Below are 21,728 nucleotides of genomic sequence, written 5' to 3'. Positions count from 1 at the left end.
AGACTGGATACAGACCACTCCTGCTGTTGTGGTTGAATAGAGATCATGATGAGAAAGTAAAACTATGGAGATGTGCATATTCCTAGTGGGTCTATATTACATCATCAAAACCTTAGGTTATCGAATACCTAAGGGCTGATCACTAAATGTCGAACTCTGAAAATTGCAAATGGCCGTTTCCACACAGGAAAACAAAGCAGATGGCCAAATTAAAAAAAAAAAGGTCAGAAACAGAAATGGGGGGCTTTGCTCCTTCCCGATGTGTGGGGCTGTGCCCCCCACACCCCCCAACTAAATATACTCTGAGAACTCTACATCAGAACAAGGGCTAAATCTGCGTAACAGCCAAATGACTTGTTTCCCTGTGTGTAAACTGCCATTCATGATTTTCAGAGTTCGACTTTTAGTGATCGACCTTTAGGTATTCGATAACCTAAGGTTTCGATCTGTAACATAGACCCATTCTTAGTAGCTTTTTAAGTTCTCAGTGAAATACAAATCAAGCATGACTCACCATGATGCAGATGGCCTGTCAAGGGCTCACAGCCAATCTATTGAGCATGTAATTGAGGGTTTCAAACTATGAATGGTGAGTGTAATATAGCATGGTGGTTCTCACCAGAGTAGTGTTTCAAAATGGTGTAAAAGTATAAATAGTGTGAATGAATGCTGCAAGTAGAATGATTTCTTTAAAAATTATGTACTTATATAAAGGTCATTAAATGCTTTAAATAGTGTGATACAATGTGTATTATCCTGACAGGATTTCTGCATGGTTCATTTAACAAACAAAAATGCCATAAATAAATGATATACAAGTAAGGGGTTGTATCTCCTTAATTCAAGGAGAAGATGGCATCTCACTAAGTGGGATTATGTGCTTGGGATATTGGTTCTGGATAATGTGCTACAGTATGAAAAATTACCATGGAATTATACTACAGGAAACATTGATATGTTCCTGCAAAAGAATCCAGAGAGAAGACAGCTATGTGGAAGCACCAGTATGCTGTGGAATATTAATTCTTGCCCAGAAGTGAATTGCTATACTTTGTCTGAGAGGCTGTTACCTTTGTCTATGGAAGTACTTTTGAAAGAAAGAAGATATTTTTGTTATGTATTTGTTTTGGTTGCCACTACAACAATGATTTCCTTTGGTACAGCTGTATACATGAAAATTTCTTGCACCACTGGCTTTTTCCCGACTTTTCAGCAAAACTGTTTTTATGTTCTGAACTTGGATTTCTGTGCATTAATATGCCATGCATGTATGTATACAGACAGCCTACATCTGCTGGCAAAATTTGTCACTTTTTTGTAGTGATGTATTGGTCTGAAACCCATCTCAGATGCAAGTTCTTGCCCTGTCAGCCAATTTGCTCTCATGGAAGGAAGTATTTTCTAAGTGAAGTGCCAAGATTTATTTCTGAAGTTTTGACCCCTTTTCCCATAATATTCTTATAAGATATTTTCAAACAAGACAGTACCAACACACAGCTGTCCCTCAAATTATCATATTTATAACATGACAAGCAACACAGGATGCACCTTTGATGCACCAGCTTTGAAATACTTATACAGCACAGAAGAGATGTAGGTATGTAGTGATACTGCACTTTTAAAATACACATTAGGATATGACAGGGATTTTCCAAAATTCAAATTGCTGCAGTAAAAATATAGACAGTAATATCATGAATCAAAACCACATTACTGTGTGCTAGGAATGACAATGCTTAAAGTTTCCTACTCAGGATCTTGGGTGCTTTCCTCTGAGAATAGGAAAGACTGGTAAAGTATTGTCCTGTACTTAACAACTTAACAATAAAGAAAATCTGCATCACTTGACACAGAACATTAGCAAATGTGTAACCTATTTGCAATGTCATGTATTTATAAAGTGGAAATCTTTCAGTTTAAAGGTAATTTAAGATGAAAAAAGCACATTGCTATGAGCTTTACTTGTATACAGTGGAACCATTTTTTCTCATTTAAAATCATAACTCATCCTGCTATTTTCCATTTCTTCATGTTTTTCAGTGCTGCCCAGAGAAAATCCAAATGTGAGATAATCTATCTGCTTTGGCATGGTCTAGAAGGCACTCACAGCCCTACCAGGTCCTATCACCATTGGTAGCACAGTGTTTTCAGTTTACTTCACAGGAAAACCAAGATGTGAAATAACCCATTTGTCTATCATGGTTTAAAAGATGCTCAATGTAATTATTTCACTAAGTTACTAAAAAATGCTTTAAGAAGCTTTAAAAAGAAATCAGACAATTAAATATGATGCAAGAGATTTGTCAGAGAATGAATTTCATTTTTGAACCGTCTCTCTTGCCTGGCAACAGATGGAACTTTACTCATGAGCCAGCATCATAAAGAAAAAACATATCTGTCCATTTATAAGTTTTAGCAATTTATATAGAAACTGAGCCTACATAAAAAAGTTATACTGAAAAAAATAAAAGTAACAAAGCTGCTCTATTTTTCCCATTGGATGGAATTTCTCAGCAATGAAAGAAAGTAATTTGGGAGGTTGACAGAATGGTTAAGGTATTTACCTTACAGGCACAAAGTGAAATGTTTGATTCTCACATGTGTAACTGGCTAGGCTTAAAATACCCCCATGTTAGCCTAGTATGAATCTATGACTTTATATAGCAGTATGAATCCCTGTGCAGATGTCCTAGGTTTTATTACTCACTATGGACTTTGAAGGATTGAGACTGTGGAGGGTGGGATAAAGCAACTGATGCTACTCTTCCATTCATGGGAAAAGGAGGCAGAGTAGCCCACTATACATCCACTCCACAAGACGTGCCAAGGGATTGCAGATAGTAGCCATTTACCCAGAGAGCTCACACTGCAAAACATTTGAGTTGAGATATTATAACTGTGAAGAAGCATACATGGGAATTTCACAGGCAGTAGCATTAATGAAATTACCAGCTGTAGTTGATCTCTTAGTTTGAGTCACAGTGATGCTGAATGAGTAGAGAGAACATGCTTGGTAATACCAGATGATGACACTCCAAAGAGATGGACATTAGGCTAAGTAGAAAATATTTCATATTGTTAGCATTTCCCTGTTATGTAACCAAAGCTTTAGTTGCATGATAGCTGAAACATAAAATGTGTACCACCCACAGGTGCAGAAGGGGATGGTAGTGATGCCACTAGCAGGGAAAGTCTGAGTCAAACTTTTCTAAGTCTTTATTACAAGATAAGTGAAGTTTATTTATTAGGAAGCCTGTTAAAGGTCTACAGATGCATGGGAGGTATACAGCAATCTCAGATGGAGCAATGTTTTGACAGATTTTTATCTGAGCATATGGGGCCACAACAGCCATAACTTCTTGCTTCTGTTACAGCCAACAATAAAAGACATTTTCTAGACCTATTATTTTAGTAATATGGAGATTATGAACCACAGTACTGATGGCTTTGGAAATGTTGAGGAACAGGCCTCTAACATAAGTGAAATCTTTCTATTCTTGTTCATCTTTTCAAGAATATAATTAGTGACTTTCTTGCCATGCTGGTTTTGCATAAGAAGTCCATATTTTACAAGACAACACCCCCTGGCTATCCCTTTTTGATTTCTAGCTATTTGAAGCCATGTTCTTTTCAGACTTTTTGAGAGCAGTTACTTAGTGCTGCATAGAATGGTGGAGGAAAGGTAAAACAGATGAAATGCACCATTTTATGCAATACCAAGTAACTCCTCTCAAGTCAAAGAACATGACTGTCACAGAACCGAAAAGAACATGGCTTTATGTCTTATGAACATGTGCTTTCTTTGGACAGGTGAAGCCTGAGTACCTTAATTGTAAGGAGAGGTGGATGCAGGTAATGTGAGGACAGAGCAGCACAATTCAGTGAAACAGGCTAGCATATTATCAACTACAATAAGGAAGAGTTTTTACTACAAATTAATCAAAATAGGTCAGATCAGTAAGAAAATCAACAGCTGCATCCCAGACATAATTTATGAAACTGTTGAGTTGCCATTATGGGTGTTTTCACTGACAGAAGGGGAGATGAGATGATAGCACTCTCTGATGTGTAACTGCACAGATGGCTACCTTGCTTGACTGTGACAGTCAACATAAAGCCCCCTCCTAAAAGAAAATGTGAAGAATGGATATGGGGACTTCCAGACAGTTTGTAAAAAATGAGAGAACAGCCTATGCAAAAACAGTCAGTAATTTGTCTGTCTGATTAGCTACCCATTACTTTTGCATTTATTTATTTATTTTGATAGCCAGCTTAGCCACACTAGGCTAATTACACACACCTAGTAATAATGTAAAATATTTATTTAAAGTAGCAAATCACCTTAGAATATATACATATAGTTGAGGAAACCATCAAGTCAAGATAAAACACACAAGGACACAGAACATGACAGTTCCACACAGACAGCATACCTTGACAGAAACTAAGCTTTAGGACGGAGTGCCATTAGCTCTAACTACTGTGGCACCATGCTTCTCATCATGATTAAGGAAAGCCCATGCAGTAATAAACACAAGAAACTATGAAGCCTGTAAGGCTTAGCAAAGCTAAATATGGCAGAAAGCAAAGCAAGATACAAAGGAATCCAAAGAAAAGGGCCAGGAAGATGAAAAACAGCCAAAATGTGCATGAAAAACAGGCATAATTGGGGCTAATGGCAAATTCAACAATACCAACAGAAGAAACTTATGTTCCAGGAATTTCATTCAAAGGAAAAATGCTACAGTGAGAAAAAATAGAAGCAGGTTCACATGATCAGAGGAGGCAATAGCAAGCATGGATCAAGAAAGAAGGAACCAGAGAGTATTTGTGTGTATGCTGAGGGATGGATTGGGAAATCTTTTTAAAGAAAGTATTACAAAATACATATTGTGAAACTCATCACTTATGCTGCTTACTAGAAGATGGGAAGATATTAATAAAATGGTTTCGATAGCAAGATAAAGTGCTTTTTACTAGGAATAGGGTGGCCTAATGGTTAAGGTATTTGCCTTACAAACACAAGGTGCAGGGTTTGAGTCTCACAAAGGATAATTGTCTAGGCTTAAAATGGCTCACAAGGGAAGTTGGCTTAGTACTAATCTATGAATACTTCCCTGTCCATTGCTCTTGTATGACTTGTTCATACCTTTCAATCTGTTAATGCAAAAAATATGGACAGAGCTTGACAATTATTGCTCTTATAAACTTATTAGAAAGTTGCTAGAGTAACATGATTTGTTTTAATATACATTTTATGGAGGATTTGAAGTCTGAAACTCAAATGTATGTCATTATTTAGTGACTTCATTCCAGTGATTTGCTAGGAAAAGAGGAACAGGCCAAAAATCTGGACATTATGCGAAAATCTGTACAGTTGAGAGGTATGGTATTGTTCCTGTATGGCACGTACAGTACTGTACATCTATAACCATATGAGTAACAAGTATAAAATCCCAATCCATATAAATAACACATAGCATATGTACTGCCTGCAATAAAACACCACAATGAGAAAATAAAGAAGGAGACTTACAATTGTTGGGGATTACTCTAAGGTAATGCAGCTCTGTGCTAAACTTGTTCTTAGATTTACTGTTACCACCACACACACACACACACACACACACACACACACACACACACACACACACACACACACACACACAGACACACACACACACAGACACACACACACACAGACACACACACAGACACACACACAGAGACACACACAGAGACACACACAGAGACACACACAGAGACACACACACACACACACAGAGACACAATAATAATGGTCATTACATAAGCCGCGGTGGTACAGCGGTAGCATTGTTGCCTCACAGCAAGAGGTTCTCCTGTTAGATTCTTGGCTGGAGTGCCTTCTGTGTGGAGTCTGCATGCGTTGGGCTGGCAACTCGGCACCATAAAAATCTACTGCCAATCATTAGCGGACCGGAGTTCCGCTGTGGTGACCCCTAACTGGGAAAAGCCGAAAAGACAAACAACAACATACAGATTTTAATAAACACTAATGCTATTGTTATATGACACTGCTCCTGTCAAGCCAGATCAGTGTTAAGTGTGATCAAAAAATAGCAGGGGAGTGTCAATTAGCCACTTTTATCCAAAATGTCCTTCTGCAACCATCATTATTGCCACTTTTTGACTGCACATGTCTCACATGTCTGGCTGTGATCAAAAAGATGGCCTTAGTGATCTATTCCAAAAAGTTTTCACACAAGTGCACACTAGCCATACAAAGGCTGGTTAATGACTGTTCATCTTTATCAGATTACAACAGTCAGTCATTTTTGTCACAGTTATTGGACCCACCAATTATAGCAACGTCTCAGATATCTGATTTAATTTTGAAACAAAATTGTCATAGTTATTTACTTCAACTTTGTTTCACATGAATTCCCAAAAGCCTAAATTCTAATTGAAATCAAATTCCAGTTTAATTCACTTAACTATATATCAGTCCTGCAAGGTCAGAAAAAATACCTGCTTAACTTGATCAAACCCTAGCAGGTCAGTCACTTTCATTGACTTAGACAATCCCATACTCAAAAATTCTAGTTACTTTACTAATTGCAGTAACTTCAGATACACTAACACCTCCATATCTTAGCAGATAGTAATGGCTAACATCAAAAGAAGCTCTCACTTTAATGATACCAGACTACTAATGTATGCTCTTCTACCTCTCCAGCTGACACTTAGTACAATTTATTTTCCTCTCTCGTTTCCTTCCATAACATTCTCATCTTTCTAATAATAATCATCTCTCTCTCTACCTATGTCCTTAATTTTCCCTCCTGCTCATTACACCTCCTCATCTCATTCTATTCCTCTGTCTATTTTGGCAGCAGAATACTTTATTATTACTCACCTCCATACATTACTTGAAACAGTCAATATTTTGAATAACTATATTAGTTTACTTGACATAGGCTATCCATTTCTGAAAGTATCTTGCTACTTAGAGTACATATTGTATACCTGATCACAATTTATCCTAGTAATATTCTATAAATGTATTTCAATCTGCCTGTGTTTCACCTCTTGTGGAGATTTTCTTCCCTGATATACATTTACTTATTAGCTACTGTAAAATTGTTTTCTGTGTGTGTTTTACGGTGTCTTTCACCCTAACTCATTGTAACTTATTTAATCTGTTGTGGGTCTTTTCTCCCCATGTATATAATTACTTATCAACTACTGTTTAAATGTTTTTGAATCTGTTGTGGAGCATTTCTCCCTGGGCCTTCACTGGAAATGGGCCATTGACTCAATCTGACTTTCCCTGTTATCACAGAATAAATAAAACAAAATAAAAACAATCATATGTCTGATTATGATGAAAAAATGAAAACAGTAATGTATTTAACTGTTTTTTTTTTTTGGAAATGCTTAGTATTCCTGTGAGCTTAGCCTTACCTAACAAAACCACAGCAATGTACTTCAACTTTGTTTCTCAAAATCCCACAGTAGCAAATATTTTATAGCCATCCATAATGAACACCGTGTTCAAACATGACTGGTCATAAATACATTGGTACCAAAACACTGTAGGCTAAGGTGAATAATCAACATTTTAGATCTATCATAAGATGTGAGGCCATATATTCATACACCCAGGACAAGAAACAGATTGATCTTTAAAGTGATCACCAATTAGTGATGAAATATCTCAGGATGGATGCACCCAGAAAACTAAAACATTTACTAAGGGTGTCTTGAAAATGGCTAGCAGGTGTTTCTATGCAGCAGATATTTAATTCTAACTTCCGAAAACTTTAACCATATATTGGGTGACACAGGATAAGGCACCAAAATGAACCTTAAATGCCTCAGTAATAAAAAGCAAGCAAGAAACTGTGGCTAAAGAGAGATTTGTGTTTTCCATACTGGCAACTGCAGGACCTAGTGTTGTAAACCAGCAGTGAGGGGAAACCCAATTAAAGTAAAAGGTCAGTCATGCAATTTTAACAGAGCAATCTTCAGATGCAACTCAGAGGTACAAAAAGGCCAGTAAGGCAACATCAGCTGCAGTTAAAGAAGGGAAAACCTGTATGGTGGAGGAGTTTGATGAGGCCACAGAGAATTAATTTTAGATGACATGAAAGTTGTTCTTGAAAATGACTCAGTAACTCACCATCAGATGGGATATTGTTTATGCTGTTCTTGGCAAAGTCAGAGAATACTGACCTCAAATAACAACAAGTGAAAGGAACTCTTGGAGGAACTCCTGAACACACTGAATATGCCCTCCTTTGAGGAGAAAGTGCAAAAATGAACTGGGGACACTGGATTTAATTCTTTAGATGAGTTCTGCACTGGGAAGTCTATTAAGATGAATTAAATCTGGGTGGAAATGGAATTGTTGGATAGTGCATGAGAGGAGGAATTATCAATATACATTTTCAGTGTTGCATTTTGCAAGGTGGAGATAGCATCCCTGTACTGGCAAGTTGGATGGGGTTTCTCATTTTCAAAAATAAAGGAGGAGGATTTGCTCAAAATACAAGAGATATCACTCATCAGTCTGCCTGACAAAACCCATAGCAGAGTGCTGGGAAACACTATTCATTCAACAGCTGTGACCCTGATTCACCTTTTGTTGTAGTCATGGAACTCTGCATTAACTCTTCTTCTTTGTTTGAATACTGGAAGGATTGTGGGACTTTGTCAGTATTATATACATTTGTTGTGTTGACCTAAGAAAATATATGCCCATGTATCTTAGAATACTTTGTGGGAGGTACTACAATAGTTCAGGTTAGTCAAGATGCTGCTGCATGTCATTTTGCCATTGCATTCATAGGTTCATAGGTTCATAGGTTCATACTAGGCTATCTGCCCTAGGGCATTTATAAGCCTAGCCAGAGTGTGTTTGGCTTTCGCCACCCATTTTAAATTAATTTTGCTATGCCCTTTTTTGAGGTTAGTATACTGTTCCTCTGTCTAACAGTGACACAGAAGTGATACCTTGGGTAAACCTACGATCTCCCATCCACTCATCAAGATTCCTCTTGAAGAGAGTCAATGAGGGACTCTGCCTAACCTGGACTGGGATTTTATTCCAGAGTGAAGGGAGCCTCTGGGTTATGAATCTGTCCCTCCAGCATGTCCTATTTATTTCAGTGCTGAGGTTCAAGTCTCGAGCGTAGCTTAATGGGATTTGGATTTTCTGAGGTGCAGCATGTCCATTAATTCTGGGTTGGACATGGCTTTATACATCAGGCACAGATCGCTTCTGAGCAGGCGGTATGCCACTGAGTAGATCTGGAGTTTCTTTAACCGGGCAGCATATGGCATTTGTTTGAGCCCTTTCATCCTCTTGGTGAGGTACTTTTGGGGTCTTTCCAGTTGCTGCAGGTGTCTGGTAAGGTACATCCCAAAAGGGGCATTGTACTCAATTATGGGCCTGATGAGGGATGAGTAAAGAGGCACGATGACCTCCCCTGATCTAGATGTGAATCCCTTCATGATTAGGTGGGCTATATAAAATGTTTTTCTAACCACTTTGGCCACGTGGTTGTCAAATGAGAGATTGCTATCAACTTGGGTCCCCAGGTCCCTAATTACTTCTTCTGTACTTAATGGATTACCACCTATGTGGTAATTTGTGGGCACTTTGTTTTTGCCAAAGGGATAACTATACACTTTATGGCGTTTAGCTTGAGGCCATGGCTCTGGCACCAGTTGTCTGTTTCTATGAGGCCCTTTTGGAGGATGCTTGTGTCGGCTGGAGAGTTGATTATGGTGCCCAGTTTGCAGTCATCTCCGAACTTGGTCAGCCACAGTCCTTCCGTGTTGGCCTGTACCTCCGAGAAATATATACCGAACAAGAGAGGTCCCAGGACTGAACCTTGTGGGATGCCACTTGTAACTGGTTTGGAGTCTGACATGGCTCCAGCAATTCTAACCATGTGGGCTCTGTCCTTGAACCAGTTTGCAACCCATCTAGTGACATAGGGGTTTATATTTAAACTGGTGAGCTTATCTATAATGCCCAAGTGGGGCATTGTATCGAAGGCTTTTGCGAAGTCCAGGTAGGCTGTGTGGACCACCTTCCCCTTGTCAATGGCCTTGGTGACTGTTTCAAAGAAATCGACCAGGTTTAAGAGGCAGGATCTGCCCTTAACAAAGCCGAACTGGGTAGGATCCAGTGTCTGTAGGTCCCCAATATCTTTATTTATGAGGTCCATGATGATCCTTTCCATTGCTTTGCAGACCAAGCTAGTCAGGCTTATGGGGCAATAGTTTCCAGGATCCGTTGAGGCACCACCTTTGTGGAGAGGGACCACTGTTGGTGTACGCCACTCTTTGGGTACATATCCTGTAGTAAGGCTGAGATTGAACAGTAGTTTTATGTTTGTGTTTAGCTCTTCTTGGATTCATGTAGGGCGCAGCCCGGGACACTGTCTGGTCCCACTGATGCTGTGTTTTTTGCTTTGGAGAGGGCGGCTCTTACCTGAGCATCTGAGATGTCAGGGGGGCAGCACTCTGGTGGGATAGATATTTGCCCTTTTGGTGGGGGGGGGACATTTGTGCTGAACCTGTCAGCTAGGATGTTGGCAATGTCTGTGGGTTTGGTGTATTTTTTGTCATTTTGGACTAATTCTGAGCATATCTGGGAATTCCCACCCAGGTTCCTAACATAACTAAAGAAAGCCTTGTGATTATCCTTAGTGTCCTGTGCAATTTTTCTCTCGAAGCTGGCCTTAGACGATTTTATGAGTGCCCGTAGTTTTTTGCTAATACTGATCAGAGATGCCTTCTCTTTTTCGGATTTTGCTCTATCATGTAGTAGCTTCCTCCTTCTATTGTATAGTTTGTTTATGGCTGCGGTCCACCAGACAGGACGTCTGCCTTTGGAGGATTGGGTCTTGGTTTTATTTGGGATTGCATGATCCATGCATTCCTGAAGGTGTTCATAGAATGCATTTATAAAGGATTCTGCAGTCTGGGCCAAATTTTCCACAGGCCCTGGGGCTTTGAAGGATTCCACCTCGGTTTTGAGGAGTGTGAAATTTGCTTTAGAGAAGGTTTTCACTGTGGTTTTCTGAGCAGGGGGTGGGGTAGGGATTCAAGTGGCAAGACCACATTTTTTACACTGAATGCATTTAAGGTGGGTAGAGGAATATGCCAAAGTTATATCTTGTCTATATTGTCTTTTAAAGATGAATACCAAGTTATAAAGGAGATTTGGAAAGTATCCACCTAGCACAAGTAAGGGTTGCATCACTAATACTTGCAGATGATGTTATCTTCTTAGCCTCAAATGAACATGATCTCTTACTTGAAAGTGGAGTAGTTTATTGCAGATTGTAAAGTGACTGGGATAAAAGTCAACACCTTCAGACCAGTTGCCTTAGTTTTTTGATGGGAAAGGGTGGAGTGATCACTGCAGGTGAAGGACAGCAGTAACCTCAAATGGAGGACTTTAATTATCTTGAGGTCTTCTTCAAAAATGACAGAAGAGAGGATGAGGTGAGTGACCACAACAGAGTGCAGCAGCACTACAGGCTTACATCAGACTGTGACGATGAAGTGAAATAGGAGTCAGAGAAAGATATCAGTTTAACAGATAATTTATGCTCTCATTCTTAACTAGGGTCACAAGCTTTGGGTAGTGACAGAAAGGAAGAAACCACTAAAAGAAGTAGAAGAAATTAATTTTCTTCAAAAGGTTGCTGGTTCCAGTCTACATTACAAAGGGGGATATTTAATAATCCACAGAGTAGAATCACTGCTCCTCTAGGTTGAGAGAAATCAGATCAGGTTGTTAGGGCTCCAGCTCAGTTTGCTCTCAATGCATGTCATACAGAATGTATACCAGGTGTGGCACATTGGGATGATGCCTTGTAACTTATTCAGAACAGGACACTCAGGAGATACTACATCTCTTAACTTGTCTAGATATACCTGCGAAGTCCTTAGGATAAACTGGACACCGTTGGTATGACTAGGGAATAATGACATGCATTACTTAGTTTACTACCACTTTGACATTTATCAGGGTAAATAATTTAGAAAATAGATGAATGGATCAATGGATTAATGGATGATGGCAGGATGTGCTTAGCTAACAACTCATCAAAACAGGTTACTATGTCAAAATTACCAAAAAAAGAGAGATGAAATATGTGGATAAATGTTAAAACCAGAACATCATAAAACTATGTATAGCAACATGAAAATGACATTAAGATATGCTTATAATGATTTCAACAGCTATTCCAAAGAATATTTGATGCAAAACACAGCAACTCAAAATCAGTGGAGATAGGACACTGAAGGGAAAGGAACAGTGAGACATAATAAAAATAATAATAAATAAAATAATAACAATAATAATAACAATAATAACAATAACAATAATAATAATAATATCCAGTTGGTAATTAGGTAGGCCCACTGGTCCTATAGTCCCTTTTCAGTGATGATCCAGGAGCAATGTCCAGTTTAATGACTTGCGCAAGGTCACACAGTAGACAAGTGGGGACTTAGGGAATCAAACCATGTACCACAGTTCACAGCCTTCATTCTTTGTGCCAACTACTAGACACATGTTTGGAGGATGCAAAGACCATTATATTATGACAGCTAGGGTGAAAAGCAAAATGATTGTAACACAGGTCCCATCAAGTCATTTTAGGAATAGGAAAAAAATAGATAATAAGATTTACCGCTCTAAGTAATGTAGGGCCATTAGAGCAAAGAAAATTAAAAAGTGGTGAAAAATATTCCCATACAAATAAATACACACACACACATACACACAAACACATACCCACTGAGGCATACACACATGTACATACACATGCAGGCCTGCATACTCGTGTGCACAATCTGATATACACACACACACACACACACACACACACACACACACACACACACACACACACACACTCATGTCTGTGTACATTCGCATGTTACCAGAAAGAGTGTGTGTGTATTCCCTTCATCCAGTGCATGAGGACAAAACTGATTTTTATTCTTAAAAGCTGTGGTGTAAATGTAACATATTTGCCTTTAAAATCAACACCTTTGACAAATACAAAAATGGTGGCATCTGTGTTTAAAATGCTGAGCTTAAACACTAAGTTGTACAAGCCTACATGCATGTTACTGTCATTTTATCAGCACAGCTGGAGGCAGCCAGTCAAGCTACTGAAGAAACAGACATCTATATTTAATGCCAGATTATCCCAGTGTTTGACAAAAATGAGCTTTTAGCAGATGAAGCTGAATGGACCTATTTCCAAGATGTGTAATTTCAATACACTTTTAGGCAGGTTATTATAGAATCTTGAGGCTACATTTTGGATCTCTTCAGCTCCTGAAATTTCCCAAAGAGTAGCAGCAGCAACTACATTTGAAGGATTAGCTGGAGTGGTCAACATAATCCACAACATCATAGTCTGTAGTGCTACAAAGCAGGAGAAAGACAGGCAATAAATAAAGTTGTTGGACAGATTGCAGACTCAATGACTCAAGGTCTGAAAATCAGTAAAGCCATATCCCAGATATGTGGTGCTTTGCTGACGCACAGTAGCATGCATATAATCAGCACATTCTTCAAGCTGACCTGGACAAATTCAGTGCAGATGTGAATATGCAGAAGTTTACTAAAGATAGATCAATTGTGAGTATGCATAAATGTACTGACAAATCTCTTACGTGACTATCAGGCATGCCAAAGTATATGCCCATGTTGATACCACTCTTACAGAAATGATAGTACCTATAAAATACTGTTATAATATGATGCAGTATGGTGTCTGTCAGCAGCTAAGATAAAAAGTTTTGAGCTGCGGAAGTGTTTAGTAACTACTGTACCAACTACTAAGTAGCAAGTATTGATACTAATTACTACATTGCAAGCTGATCAAGTTAATGCTAATCAACAACAATTAGATGCAGTTCTGCTAAATGGTAGTACATCTGTATTGTATACATTTAGGATACCCATGAATGCTCACACGTTATGCAAAAAAAAGAAGGAAATAAAAGCTACAGTCATTGGCTGCCAGACGTTCCAAGGTTGAAATCTTGGTAAGAGCAATATGTTTTGTAGTGATATGTGCTGTGTGTTAGTTACTAGTTATAGCAGAAAATTTACAAGAGCTAAAACTTTAGAGATGTCATTGTGACAGGACAGCCTAATGTGATGAAGTCACTACATTCTTTCATTACACCATAATTTCCATTCTTAAATAAACTATTGCATGCTTAGCAGCTGATACTCAAATGCAACAATAACGTCAGTGGTACACAGTTGCATGACAACATATTAAAAAAAAATGCATGTATTATAACTTGGCATAACAAAATGCAAGGATTGAACATGTGATGTCATGTACTGGCCAAATATGTTTATGCAGATAGAGCAGCTAATACTCAGTGTGGGATATGTTGCTTGCACAAAACCCAGAAGCAGAAAGATAAATTCATACTACATGATATTCCTTGTATTTCAGTACAGAAATATATATTTTCTAGGTTCATAGGAGGCTATGAGGCTATTGGCACTAGGGCCTTTATAAGCCTAATAACAATAAATAAATAAATAAATAAATAAATAAAAACCCAAAACTGGCACCACAACTCTCACTAACGGATTTTATTTAATGTTGCTAGTAAAACAAAAACTTTCACCTTCAAAGGCTTCTTTAGGGCCTTTTTTCCTGAAGAAGCCTTTGAAAATGAAAGTTTTTGTTTTACTAGCAATGTTTAGTAAAGTCCGTTAGTGAGACTTGTAGTGCAGGTATTGTTTTTTTGTTTTTTTTTTTATTTTATTTATTGTTATTCGGTTTTGTTTGTGATACTGGCTTTGTCTGCATTGGTGGAATTTTGCTTTCTACTATTTACCTTTATAAGCCTAGCCATGTTATACCCTTGTTCCCTTACTGACCATGTTGTATGGTCTATATAGCAGCATGAGTCTGTGATCAGCACCGACTGCCCTTATCCAAGAAGGAGATAGGGGACACCCCTGGGGTAAATTTATGGTATCCCATCCAATTGTCTAGGTTACTCAATTATGTTTTGAATATTACTCAAAGTTTCCAGAAGTAGAGCAGATAGAAGATACTACCATGCAATCAATTACTGTCCTAAATTCTGCATTTTTCTGGCATTTAAGTATAGAACAAGCCACAGCCATCAATGCCCTGAAGATTTTTAGTCAAAATGTTCAGGATTTTGCAAAGCAAAGGAAAATGATCCCTATCACTTCAAGTTAAAAGGCATCAACATTTAAATAAGCAGGTTGAAATGATTGTCAACACAGTAAAGAAGAGTGAATATTCAGAAAAGAAAGACTGATACATGTCACTTCTGAATACAAAACCACTCCATGACTGCTTCTTGGAATATGTACGACTCATCTTCCTGTAATGCATAAATTAACAGCTTTTAGATCACTTCATTTGTCAACTTCTGAAAACAAGCTGGCACAGACAGAGCTGCTGCAATTCCCACAAGAGAAACAATCATTTGTCTATATCAAAACTATAATAAATCTCTACTGTAAAAGAAGAGGAAAGACAACAAATGCAGATTAATCTAATAAAGTCAATGTCCCTCACACAGTTCTTATGCAAGCTACAGCTTTTGCATATATGTATAAAACAACAATTCTAGCTAAGCCATACACACATTTAAGCAGCCCTGCTGAAAAGTTTTTGTCACCCTTTAAAACAAGCAGGGCTGTACGTGATAACCCTGGTGCAAATTTTTGTCCACCCATTCAATTATCAAGACTAGCTTAAAAGGTAGCAAAAGCAGTACTTTGTTTGACCTGTAGTGGTAACATACTGATAGGCTGGGAACACAGGTCAGAATCTTCCCCCAATGAGCCTTGTTTACCTGCTGGTGTAGATTCAGGTCCATAGTGTGGGTGCTGGAAGAGCTACCAGTTTTGTGATGAAACAGGAGATTAAATAGGATCGGGTTACTCATAGCTCGAAAAATGAGACAGGTCACCTCAGAGCAGCCAGTATGCTCTTGAGTTTAAGGAGAGCTGAGCTAATCTATTGGGATAAAATAAATACAAAAACACAGTTAACCCCAAAGGAGTAAACGTCCCATGGATGCTGTAGTAAATAATAAAAGAATAAGATACAAAACAGTCTGTAGCATCGACAGGACAATCACGGCAGTAAAATAGTATCATGAACAGTAAAAAGTATATAGCTGTCCGTGTAAAATACTAAAAAGCGTGTAAAAAAGGAGCTTGAAACGTCCAGCTGACAAAACGTACAATTTTATTAACAAAAGTAAGCGCTTTAACCACAAGGGCTTCATCAATCTTACAAACTTCATCCAAATAGACATTTAAATACCAGATGCTTAATTAAAAACATGGCATCACTTCCTTAATTGATCTGTAGATACAGATTAATAAAATGTGTTTCTTAAAAGTTTTAAACATGTATAAACACATTTTTTAAAAACATGTATAAATACATTTTTAAAAACAAAATAAAATAAATACCAATAATTAACTTATTAATAAATGTATCGTCTTATAAAAAAAATATACAAAAAATGTATATCTCTATTGTTAAAACCTAGTAAATATAAAGTAAGTAAGTGCATGTACATTAAAGAACCCCCAAATCCTATTGTAGTATAAATAAATTTCTACTATAGAATTAAATACATTTCATATAATCATATATAATAAAGTTCATGAATTTATCAGAGGACTTATAATCTATCAAGAAGAATCTTATAAAAAATATATATATATAGCGAAAGCAGTCCTTAGTTTAACCTAAACTAAACAATTTATATAAAAATATTAGTATTTGTAATAAATCACTTAAATAATCGTAGTTAATTTAAAAACCAGGTCAAAAACGAGTCAAAAATAATTATTGTTGTAATAAAATCTAAAGATTTCAAACTACCAATTCCTATACGCTTATATATGATTATATGAAATGTCTAGTTTGTGTCTGAGTGTCTTGTCTAGTGGCGATGTTAAGGGAAGTGTTTTTCACAGATTAGAGAGGGGGCAGGGTTAAGGTTAGGATTAGGGTGGGTACACATTTCTAAGAATTGGCGGGAGGGGGAGGTGATCCCCAGCCCAACCTTACTGATGTATACTAACCCTATTCCTTCCCTTGTTCTTAACCCCAACCCTACACTTTACCTTATAAAAAATGCTTTCTGCATCACTATCACTGGTTAGACAAATTTGGTCTGATTTTAAGTTACGATTTTGGTTAAGTAATTGCAAAGCAAGCTATTTGTTTTCCTTTTTTCTTTGTAAGCTTGATGCTTTTCTCACTTTGGTAAATGTGTTTTCAAAGTGCCAGTATTGATGTACTGGGTTTCAGTGATTGTACACTGTCATAGAATCATATATATTTATGCCTATTTCTATATATATATATATATATAGGAGAGAGAGAGAGAGAGTATTTATGCCTATTGATATATATATATATATATATATATATATATATATATATATATAGAGAGAGAGAGAGTATTTATGCCTATTTATATGTATATGTATATATATATATATATATATATATATATATATATAGTAGAAACCACCAAGCCCCAAATTATGTAGAATCCACAAAGTGAGCCGCCGTAGGGTAGTGCGTTCCAAGAATAAATGTGTGTACCAATCCAGGCAAAGATGAAGTGCTTACAAAGTCCTGCCAATGCACTCATCAAAGGCTACAAGCTCATTACCAACCACTTGTGAATAAAGATAGATATAGTAGCTGCAACAGTCTGTTTAGACCAACCTCAGTGTACCTTGTGTTTAGGCTGTAGTCCACTATCAAACCATGAATACTTCTAGGCTTAGCTGTTTCCTTATACACATCCAATCTCCATAAGAGACAAACACCATTCGGTTCCTTAAACTCTGTTATACCATATAAACTGTTAGCAGACTGCTTCCTTGTACAAATCCAGCATCAGTAAAAGAAAACCATTCGGTTCAACCTTCTTTATTCATGTGTGGCTTTCCACGGCAATACAGAGCCGCTTCATCAGACAAACAACAATGCTCTGTACATTGGAGGAAGTCACTCCTACTAACTTCCTGGTAAAAGCATTTAAAGTGACAGTGCAATAATAAAATCAAATGATAATATAAAATCAAATAATTCATAATAGCAATGTTATAAATACAAATAGGACTCAAAGAAACTTCATTTTAACAACACATAACACCATTGTTACGAAGCCAACGTGTTGTACAGATCACACTTAGATTAAAACTTCTTACGAATAACATACTCAAGCTAACATAATGTCTACATCGAGATAAGCACATCGAAATAGCTCTTCTCATATACAAATCCAAAAGGTCAAAATTGAATAATGTACAAGACACATGCAAAAAAGCAACGTCCATATTAGCGGCAGAACCAACTGCATGTTCAAAATGCTGATATAAAACCATTATGGAGGGGGGGGGGGAGGGGAGAAAGAAATAGACAATCTATCTTTATTCCGACAAGTGGTTGGTAATGAGCTTGTAGCCTTTGATGTACGAAAGTGCATTGGCAGGACTTTGTAAGCACTTCATCTTTGCCTGGATTGGTACACACATTTATTCTTGGAACGCGCACTACCACGGCTCGTCACTTTGTGGATTCTACATATATATATATATATATATATATATATATATATATATATAGAGAGAGAGAGTTCTGTGATTTTGTTTGTTTGAAAAGCCAAAATGTTAAAATTCAAAATGTCTAAAACACAAAATGCTGAAACACATTTAATGCAGGGAAGTAAGCCCAGGATCACACAAAAGTGGGGATCATATACATACATATGCATATATAAGTACAGCCTAATATAATATTTCAAAATATGTAAGTTAACTGAACTTATACAGGGTATGCACCATGCCAAATACATTAGATTTCTTTTTCTTTTTTTTTTTTTAGTACCGTTAGATGATTGCTTTCATTTTTTTCCCATGGGTTATTTTTATTTCTTGTGGATTTGCACAAGAAAGGACCATGGTGTTTAATGATATGACCTTACCTTAAATGACTGTTTCCTTTTTACTGCATTTCTAAACAGATGGGATGTAGTTCTGAGCATTTTTTTTTTGGTGGGAGTGGGATTTTATTATTTTGTTTGTTTTCATGTAGTGTTTGGACTGGTATCTCGTGAGTTTAGGGACTATTTTGAGTGGTAACATCCCTAGAGGTGGGGGAGGCAGCAGATGGTTCTGCTATTTTCTGGTCAGATAATTTAATGGTTTCATTCTTCAAGATAGCTGTTGATACCACATTGTGAGATATGGTTTAAACATGAAAGCTACATTTATGAGGCAAAAGCAACATGATCATGTAGGAAGTATTTAAATTCATTATACTTAGTTTAGCGGTGGTGGTGCTGCGGTAGCGTTGTCGCCTTACAGTTAGACGTTGCACATTCGATTCTCAGTTAGAGCGTCTTCTGTGTGTTGACATGCGTGAATGGGTGTTCCTTCGTTGAAGGTTGTGCGTTATGCCCGGCAAGCCAGCATGTAAAAATCTACTGCCAATCATTAGTGGACCGGAGTTCCGCTGTGGCGACCCCTAACCGGGAAAAGCCGAAAGACTTGGTTTAGCATTTATTGCACTTGCTGGGACAGGATGGGTATGAGTAGTTGATTTAACCATATTTTTAGAATGCTTTTTATTTATTATGTATTATCATCAGAATGTTTTTTATTGACATTGGCTTTGTGACACTCTCTCTCTCTCTGTGGTTCTGTCACACTCCTCAATGCAGTGAGCTATCCAGGGTGCTGAAGTACAGTCTATTGCATAAGGATTGCTTCCCATTGGATGTTGCATTGCTGACTTCCCACCTTTTTTAGTTTTTATGTAAAAATATAAGTAAAAATAGATTTAATAAAGTATGCTTTTTATTCAGTTGCTCTAAAAAAATAAAAAATAAGGAAGAAGAGTGAAAACTTTGCAAAAGAAACATAGACAACCTGATTTCAGAAAAGCATTCAACGTTGATTTTCCTGATTCTGGTAATGAGGTACCAGAAGAAACAGCTAGAATAAGCAAAATCAACCTTGAATGCTTTTCTGAAATCAGCTTCTCTATATTCCTTTTGCAAAGTTTTAACTCTTTTTCCTTATTTTGTACTTTTTAGAGCGACTGAATGAAAAGTACGCTTTATTAAAAAAAATCTTTTTTTTACTTATATTTTATTGTATGACTACAAATGTTGATGCATTTTTGGTTTCTAACTTTTCTTTTAGGATTTCAGTTCCACTTTGCAGTACATGCATGGGCTGTTCTTTTCATTTTGGGACCAAGATCATCTTTATTTTTTTCCCTACTTATTATTTTAAGAACTTTCTTATTTAGGAAGGTCTGCTATTTTCTTTAAGGGATGGAATTTATTCCAGGTTTGAGGTATAATATGCATGAATTGCATCACTTTTTAAGGGAAATGGGCGAGTACTTTAAAATTTATTTTTTAAATGTGAATGCTTATGCAAATCTGCCTTTTATGGAAAGTGATTTCACTGTCTTTCATTCACTTCCATTGTTTGAAAGCTATTGAAACAATTACTACTTTGATGCTGTAGTTGCATTAATGTTATTTACAATTCAGTTTAAATGTACAGTACTTACTGAAATTTTTTTTGGATTTATGTTCAGAGTAAGTTATGTAAATAGTTACATGTACAATGTTTGTTAGATATGGAAGCTAAGGGTTGCCTAATTAGAGTAAACTAGGTATAGGTCTTGATATTGGTGGAGTGGTAATCGAACGACACAGATAAAGTGTTGATTAAATAGTTGGAAATCATTCATCCACAACCACTTTTCCCATCTTGCACATAGGGTTGGGGTGTCACTTCAACAGTGACAACCTTGAGCCAAGGTTTACACCACAGGGTGGCAAGCCCTGCAGCAGTATTTCATCCATACCACTCACACACACACACACACACACACTCACACCTAAGACCAATTTAGAGTGTCCAATCCACCTACTAAATGTCTTTGGAATGTGGGAGGAAACCAGAGGACCCAGAGGAAACTCACGCAATTGCAGGGAGGACATGCAGACTCCACAAATAAGGTACCTCAGCAGAGAACTGAATCAGAGAACCTCTTGCTGTGAGTGACAACACTAACTGATGCAAAACCATTGCTACCCCAACTAGCTCATAACTCTGTTTTTTACCACCTTGGTAGGGGGAACTTAAAATTGAGGTGTATATATATATATATATATATGTGTGTGTGTGTGTGTATGTGCATGCGTGCATACAAATGTGTGTGAGTAAATTTACTCTCTTGACTAACTGATTCTTCCAAATATACAGTTGGGTAAGTGCTTGCCCACCAATGATAAGGGAAAAAAACAGCAACCCAAAACTTGGAACTACACACAAAGCAAGGTTTTTTTGAAGAGGGGCAACCCCCCCCCCCCATTCATTGTCAACCCACGTATTTGTATATATGGTCACTATAAAATTGTGCATACATTTTTTCCAAAACGTATATAATTTATATCATTACTTTTTGACTACAATTACTACTTTGAATATTTACATATTCAAGTAATCTGATAATTTTATTTTATAATATCATGACCAGGTAGGTGTGCTAGTGCACAGATACTTTCTGCCACAACCCAGGACTAGGTGTACAGAAACAATACAGTAAGTAACACTATTAATACAGAAGAAA

At 37.2% G+C, this 21,728-nt stretch overlaps 1 protein-coding gene across 3 annotated transcripts in view; it reads right to left on the bottom strand.

The window, feature by feature from the left end:
* Positions 1-21,728, bottom strand: part of LOC122791719 (ATP-sensitive inward rectifier potassium channel 11-like) — a 90,846-nt gene that overhangs the window by 51,940 nt on the left and 17,178 nt on the right. The window contains exon 1 of one of the 3 annotated variants that reach the window (XM_044059618.1): positions 15,892-16,051. The exons of the other annotated variants lie outside the window; for them this stretch is intronic. The gene's annotated coding sequence lies outside the window, so the exon portion shown is untranslated. Of the gene's footprint in view, positions 1-15,891; positions 16,052-21,728 lie in introns of those variants that run through there. 3 annotated transcript variants of the gene reach the window in all.

Source organism: Protopterus annectens, chromosome 17.part0, assembly GCF_019279795.1.
Source record: "Protopterus annectens isolate FY-2018-M chromosome 17.part0, PAN1.0, whole genome shotgun sequence".
NCBI classification, from domain to species: domain Eukaryota; kingdom Metazoa; phylum Chordata; order Ceratodontiformes; family Protopteridae; genus Protopterus; species Protopterus annectens.
Note: the sequence above shows the minus strand (reverse complement) of the source record. Positions and strands in the feature narration are given on the sequence as shown.